We start from the raw sequence: 7,079 nt of genomic DNA, 5'->3' as shown, positions 1-7,079 counted from the left end.
CTATTTCACAAGTACTTTCTAATGGGTTTTAGCACTTTGTTGTGTTCATTGGAAGTATAGCTTCACATTTGTGAGACAAAATGTGTTGACAATCAAGGTGGCTTTGAAATGAATATTTACATATGAGGTGTTTTTTTTGGTCTTCTCATCAACCAATGTTCAGATTGCTAACCAGGCTGTATGCATGCTAGCTTCAATACAGTCACCCTAAAATGTGCAGTAGCAATCTGACACTGACTTTTCCATTTGAAGATTGTTTACAGGATTTCCTAGAAAAATATGCAGATTTGCAAATGCATATCATACCAATACATTTGATTTAGCCAGGATAGCATGCCCTTTTTAAAAAGATTTGTATTTATTTATTCATGAGAAACACAGAGAGAAGCAGAGACACAGCTTTGAAGAGGGAGAAGCAGGCCCCCTTTGGGGATCCCGATGTAAGACGATCTCAGGACCCCAGGATCATGTCCTGAGCCAAAGGCAGATTCTCAACTCCACTGAGGTGACCCCAGATAGAATGCCCTTATGTCTATAATACTGACTATTTAACCCTATTTCTACTTCTCTTCTTATCTCACCAACTCCTATCAATTACTCCACATGGGGAGGAATGGAAATGTGGTACTAACCTTGGAAGATATTTGAAAAATTCATACCTCTGTAGTGACTGAAGTGATATTAAAGTCCTACAAAAATTCTGTTCTGTTTTATTATACATCAAGCTCTGAGAAATCATATAATTATTGGTTATATATTAATTTTTCTAGGAAATCCTGTAAACAATCTTCAAAGCACTTACATAATTTTCAGTTTTTGAATGTCATAAATAGGTCTTTGCCATGTCATTTTTCATCAAAAGTCAAACTGATTGCATTATTGGTCTTTTTCTTGATTTAGAATCCAAAAAAAAGATACGTATTACAAAAGAAAAGAGATTAAAAAGAAAACAAATAAAGGAAAAGGAATGAGATAAGGAGATCATTGCATAGAAGTCCAAAGTTTCTCAATCAATAATTTTCTAATATTCTCATATAATGAAAAATAGGAAATAGTATGCTATATAATTGGATCTTAAAATTGACTAGTCCTTATGTTATTTTTTTAAAGAATATTTAATACATGTTCAGTAATTCTAATTAGATGCTTAGATTTGGCAAGAGCAGATTGGTTTTAACATAAAGGCTTCTTGGGCCCTTTGGGGCTTTGGAGAGCATTAATATTGAACCTGAAGGAGATATGCAAAGCAGCCAACTTGATGGGGAGGACTTTGCCATCATGCAAGAAGGAAAGTAAAAAAGATGTACCATGGCTGGCTCCCCAAATTTAAGATTTCAAGTATTAAGTATGACAACTAATTTTATACTTTCTTTTTGAACTGTGAATTCCAAGAAAATATGGTTATTTCCAACTTGTTATTCTTACCTTTTTTATTTTTAAATTTTTTTAATTATTTTTTTATTCTTACCTTTTATAATCAATTATTAAACACATTTTAACTAAAGCTTTTAACTATTTGTACTATTTTTATTCATATTTCCATGGATCTTTAAGAAATTGATATTTTATTTGGCATAGGAAGAATTTTTATATACAGACAGTGGTATTTGACTTTGAAACCCTTATGATTTCTATTATTTGCATCAGTATCATCTAATGATCATTATCTATAACTGCTGAGAAGAACACCATGTATTGGTAACCAATGCCAGGGAAGGAGTTCAACTACATAAAGGATTAGTAAAGATCATCACCATGTCAGCCCCAGGTATAAAAATCCAAACATTTCTGTTCATTGCATCTTGGTTTTGGAGTTGCCAAGGAAAACATAACACAGTCAAGTGCTAAACATAACACAGTCAAGTGCTAAATGCTAAATCTTTATGTACCTAGAGATGAGACAGAGCAATATCAGCTCCAAGAGTGGACATCAGTTCTTATGGCCAGTAGGTGTCCTGGACAGCCAACGGGAACCACTGTCATGCTCCAGCAGAAGGACCTCTTCCTCCCTAGGCAATCTGAGATACTGAAAGCTTGGTGTGTGTGTGTGAGGGCCATTAATGTACTTGTTTAAGCAGAAAAGAGGAATAATCATTGATTCTTCAATAGGAAAGGCTATTCTTATATAAGGTGAAAAGCCCAGGAGAGGCTGTGAACCCTGTATCTCTCCTTTTTTAAAATATTTTTATTTATTTATTTTGGGCAACAGGGAGAGTGTGACTTGGAGGAGGGGCAAAGGAAGGAGAGAGAGAATCTCAAGCAGACTCCACACTGAGCACATAGCCCACCATGGGGCTCAATCTCTTGACCCTGAGATCATGACCTGAGTCAAAATCGGGAGCCAGACCCTTAAACGACTGAGCTACCCAGGCACCCTGCGCAAATTATCTCTAGATAAGGAGGTGTTCCAAGTCCAATGCTCATTCTTATGTGATGAGTTGGGGGCGTCCTAACACTGTGCACGTGACACTGCCTCTGCAAACCATAATCAACAGTCACGTAACATGGAAGATTTGGTGCCATGTATTTATAAAACCTCAGAAATTCAAACACTTCTATCATGCAATTAATAACTTACATATAGGTTTCATAGATTACCTTTTATACTACATGCATATAAAAATATTTTCTAAGTAATTAACCATGTTAACTAGATTTGAGTATGTTTAAAGTAGTTAAGAAATCTTCCTAAGGTTCTTAGGTATGTCAGTGTCTTTGGACACCCAACCTATTAATTACAAATAGTACTTATGTATCCACTAAAACCAAGCACAGTATATAATAGACAATTTTTTTTTACTAACTTTTAATCCTGAAAATGCAAGAACTTCTTTATTAACATAAGAGCTTTGGTGCCTACAGTTTATGAGATTATACTATATATTCTGTAAGAGACTGTGGGATGATACAAAAAAAAGTAAGACATTCCCTCTAGACTCAAAGAACTTGGGGCCCAAATGTGATATCATGACAACCAACATGTAAACTCTTCTTTCAACACAGAGTTCATATGTAATCTTCCAATGGTTGCAGATGCTAGATGACTTTGTTGTTTGATAGCTGAAGACAAAAATAACTATTTAATATTTACGGTTAATGAAAGAACAAAGGACAAGTCCATGCTTTTTTCTAGATTGCTGTCTTTAAATCCTATTTGATTCAATAAGAGTATCTACCCTGACTGAGGCCATTAGTGCCTGCAGTGAGTACATATTTTAAGAACATTTGCCTTAAAAGTCTTTTCTGTTCAAGAACATAGTGCCAGGCAAAGCAAACACAAAGCCCCAGTAAGGCAGAAATCCTTACATAGCCAGCTATGTCTTCTACTTAAGTGCATCCTCTTCTGTGTGAGTATGACTTTCTAATCATCTTGCTTCACTGAATTGCTGAATTTCTTTCCACTAATTGTGATTACCAGTTATCAACTGGCCACAATACAGCAATCTGTAGTGACTCTTAGTGCATGGAACAGCAGAGGGTTACTTTTTAAAATATGAATAGTGTAGAATTACTATTCTATTCCTTTGGATGAGATTATTTTTCCATAGCAAGTCATTTTATTGTGGTTTCTTATCAATGTATGTTTTGGTTTTTGCTTTACTTTTATTTTTTGGTTTCCACTGCATTTATTACTAATATAAAAAATGTTAAAAAGAAAAAAATCATTCTCAGTTCTCCAATGGCTCTCATCCTTCCCTCTTGCCCACACAACCCCTTAGCCATTTCCTCAGGGCCAGTTCAAAACTGAGCCTGTTCACTGGTGTTTTCACAGAAAACAACCAGTTCCAGGGATATAGGGAAGAAGGCTAGATGAGGGCGACAGTACCATCCAAGTTCCACCCAAAGGTAGGCCAGTGGAGATCCATAGAATTCAGATGAAAGGGCTGGTGGCCTCACAATGATGTACTCTAACTAAAGTGGGCTGGAGAGGAGATAGACCAGTCAGAGGCTTTAAAGGACATCTCATGGGCTTGTGTCAAACCCAGAAAAACAGACACCAGGAGACTGGGGAGATCAGGGAGGCAGTCTTGCAGAAAGTTTCACAATTTTCTCATGTTGGAAAGTGTGGAAAGTCTAGAAGGCACTAAGAACCTCACTCATTTTGGCAGAAAACTTACTCTAGTGTTGAGAAGTCACAATGATGCCACAGTCATTGAGAAGCTATGTACGAGGGGATGCACAGTTTCACAAAGCATAGTGATCACAGACAAGAGTTGTGGGGATCATGCTATTGACATAAGATATACAAAATCCAAAAGTAGGGAGAGTGGCCTTTCAGGGAGTAACTGCACCAGTCATCTGTACTTGATCCCAGGTCAACTGGTGAGTTTCACAGAGCAACTGGCAACTTTGGGGCTAGGGTTTGTCAAATAAAAAGGACTTAAAAGAAGCAGCTAGAAGAAGGGAATGATAGGAAACTGCTCCAGGAGTCTCAGGAATTGAGGACAGTACCAGGGTGGACAGATGTACAAGAAACAGCACCAAAGAGATTTCTTGTTCAGCAGTCAGTTGGCAAAGGGGAAGAGGATCCAGGAGGCAGTTGAAGGAAGCAAAGATGGGGTCATGAAGGTGAGTCTCGAGGCTGGATCAGAAGAAAGCCCACACACTGGGCACCAGTGATGAAACAACTCTGGACCCCAAATGGGGAAGGTGGCATATGGGGGTTGGTGTCACTGGCTGAGGGTGGTGGATGGAACAGCTTCACAGTAGCTGTTACAAAGCCATAGGGAAATATATGGCCACTAGGTCAAAGGGCTTCTTCCAGCCAGGATGGGAAGGCACAGTCTCACAGAGGAGGTCCATTGACGTCTGGGTGGTAGAAGGCACAGAGGTCCTCATATCAACAGTGGCCCTTTTTGGCAAAGTGTTGGTAGACAAAGCGGTTGGACTTGTCTTCCATAACTTGGGGTCCATTCTTGGGTGGGCAGGTATTTTTGATAGAAGACCAACTTTTGAGCCTTCGAGGATTTCTCTGCTTTTTGTGAAAGCTTCCCCTGGAAGGACCCCCATGGTCAGTCCAGGAAAAGGAGGTTTAGTATTGGCCTCCCACCAGCCCACAACTATATGGGCCACACCTAGGGCCCAGGCCTCTCCTAATTGGGGCTCTGCCCCTGGGAAGAGGTAGGAGACTCAGAAGTTATGAACTCATTGATACCTTTGATCCTGGAGGACTTCTGTGAAGAGAGTCTGCATTCTTTTCTGTCTGGCTCCTTTCACTCAATATTGTGTTTGTGAGATTCATCCAGGTTGCCTGTAGCAGTTCATTCATTCATTTTCATTGCAGTATAGCATCCCATTGCATGCACACACAACTTATTTATTCATTTTACTGATGGTGGAAATGTGGGTGGATTTCAGTTTGGGGCTGACTTGGGGTTACCAGGCTTTCCATTGGCCATGGGGGGAGGGCCCAGCTAGCTGGGTGGTCGGATGGGACTCCCAATTCTCCTCATCTCCAGTCTCTTTCTGCTCTGGCAGCAAGGGCTGTTGTGGTGGTGGTGGCTGCTGCTGATTCTGCTTCTGTAGTTTCAGCATCATGGTTGTGGCTATGGCTGCAATGGCTGTAGCAGGATTTGGAGGGTAGTGAGGAAGCTTTGTTTTACCTTTAAGAGGATGTGTTACTTTTCCTGGCTATTGCTTTAACTACAGCTTGCTTTTTGCTGTTTATTTTTTTAACAGGGCCATAAGATCATAGAACTTTATATCTGGAAGGGACCTTGAAGAACATATAATTGATTCACTTTATTTTACAAAAGGTGAAATTGAGGCAGAGAGATAGAGATAGAGATAGAGATAGATAGATAGAGAGAGAGATTGAGACACTTGCTCAAGGAAGAATATGGACAAAAATTGTCTCCTGATTTATAATCCAGTGTACTTTTATCCAGTGCATGGCTGGCTTCCATTTTGCCATCAGAATTCTTAATAATAAGTAAAAGGAGCTTTTCAAACATGTTAAATACAACTATTGAAGTCTGAGTTAGTTGCTATTTGGATAGACAAAATGATGGGAAAATGGATCACAGGACATTTTAGAAAGACAATGGAAAAAAAGTCAAGATTCTGACAAGAAATCTGACCATAGGTAGATAGTATATATATTTTCTCATTTGTCCCTTTTATTTTCATACCAAAGAAATTAAGGTGGAGTTTTTCTGTAATTCTAAGATATATAGGGCAGTTTCACCTCACCTTGTTTATTGTCACCCTAGATGTTACAAGTTCTAAGTTTCATGGCCCATTCCATTTTCCTATAAACTGCTACTGATATTATTTTACAGCTCTGGCTGTGCAGTGGAATCCTTAGAAATCTGTTCAATGAATTATTTTCAAATGCAAGTCCAGGGACCTGCTTTTCTTACCAACATAATTTCTAAAGAGCTATGGCTAATTTTTGAATCAGTTAAATTAAAATAGGTGCTTCAAAGCAAAGACACAATTTTTACACAAGGTATTTTAAGGTCCTATTATGATCATAAAGGCTTCCTTAGATATGCTATACTAAAATAAAACCTTCCACTTGGCAATCAGAACAGTACAAATTATTTTCTCCAATTACCACCTATTCACCCTTCCCTTCCTCACCACAAGCATTTTCAAATTCTATCCTACCTGCTGAAAGAATCTCATTCCATCCAGAAACTCTTTTTTAGATAGCTTTGAACTATACTAATATGCAGTGTCCAGGAGGCTTCTACCTTGCTGTCTTTACTGATATTTTGCTTCCAGAGAAAATCTACTATGAAGTGTTTCATTTGGTTATTTTCAAAGTCCTGGTTGTTTTTAAGCTCTATAAAAGAAAACAAAATAGTTTTAGTTGCATGTGGCTTGCGTAGGGACAACCAAGAGAGCTACTGACCAATTTCACAAGTCTCTGTAAAAGAGGTAACTGGACAATATTCCTCTCTTCTGTAGATTGAAAGATGGGCACTAAGGGGGGCACTTGGCAGGATGAGCACTGGATGTTATGCTAAATATTGGCAAATTGAACTCCAATAAAAAAAAATTTAAAAGAGTGGGACTATCAACATTAATGAGAATTATTCTAATGTTCCAGAGAGAACTACAATCCAGCTAAG

The 7,079-nt window shown here is 38.4% G+C and overlaps 1 pseudogene; it reads right to left on the bottom strand.

Moving 5' to 3' along the window:
• Positions 1-4,786: 4,786 nt before the first annotated feature.
• Positions 4,787-5,586, bottom strand: LOC112649096 (proline-rich protein 3-like; annotated as a pseudogene).
• Between the last annotated feature and the right edge of the window lie 1,493 nt (positions 5,587-7,079).

Source organism: Canis lupus, chromosome X (genome assembly GCF_003254725.2).
Source record: "Canis lupus dingo isolate Sandy chromosome X, ASM325472v2, whole genome shotgun sequence".
NCBI lineage: Eukaryota > Metazoa > Chordata > Mammalia > Carnivora > Canidae > Canis > Canis lupus.
The sequence above is the reverse complement of the archived record's forward strand: the minus strand, read 5'-3'. Positions and strand labels throughout refer to the sequence as shown.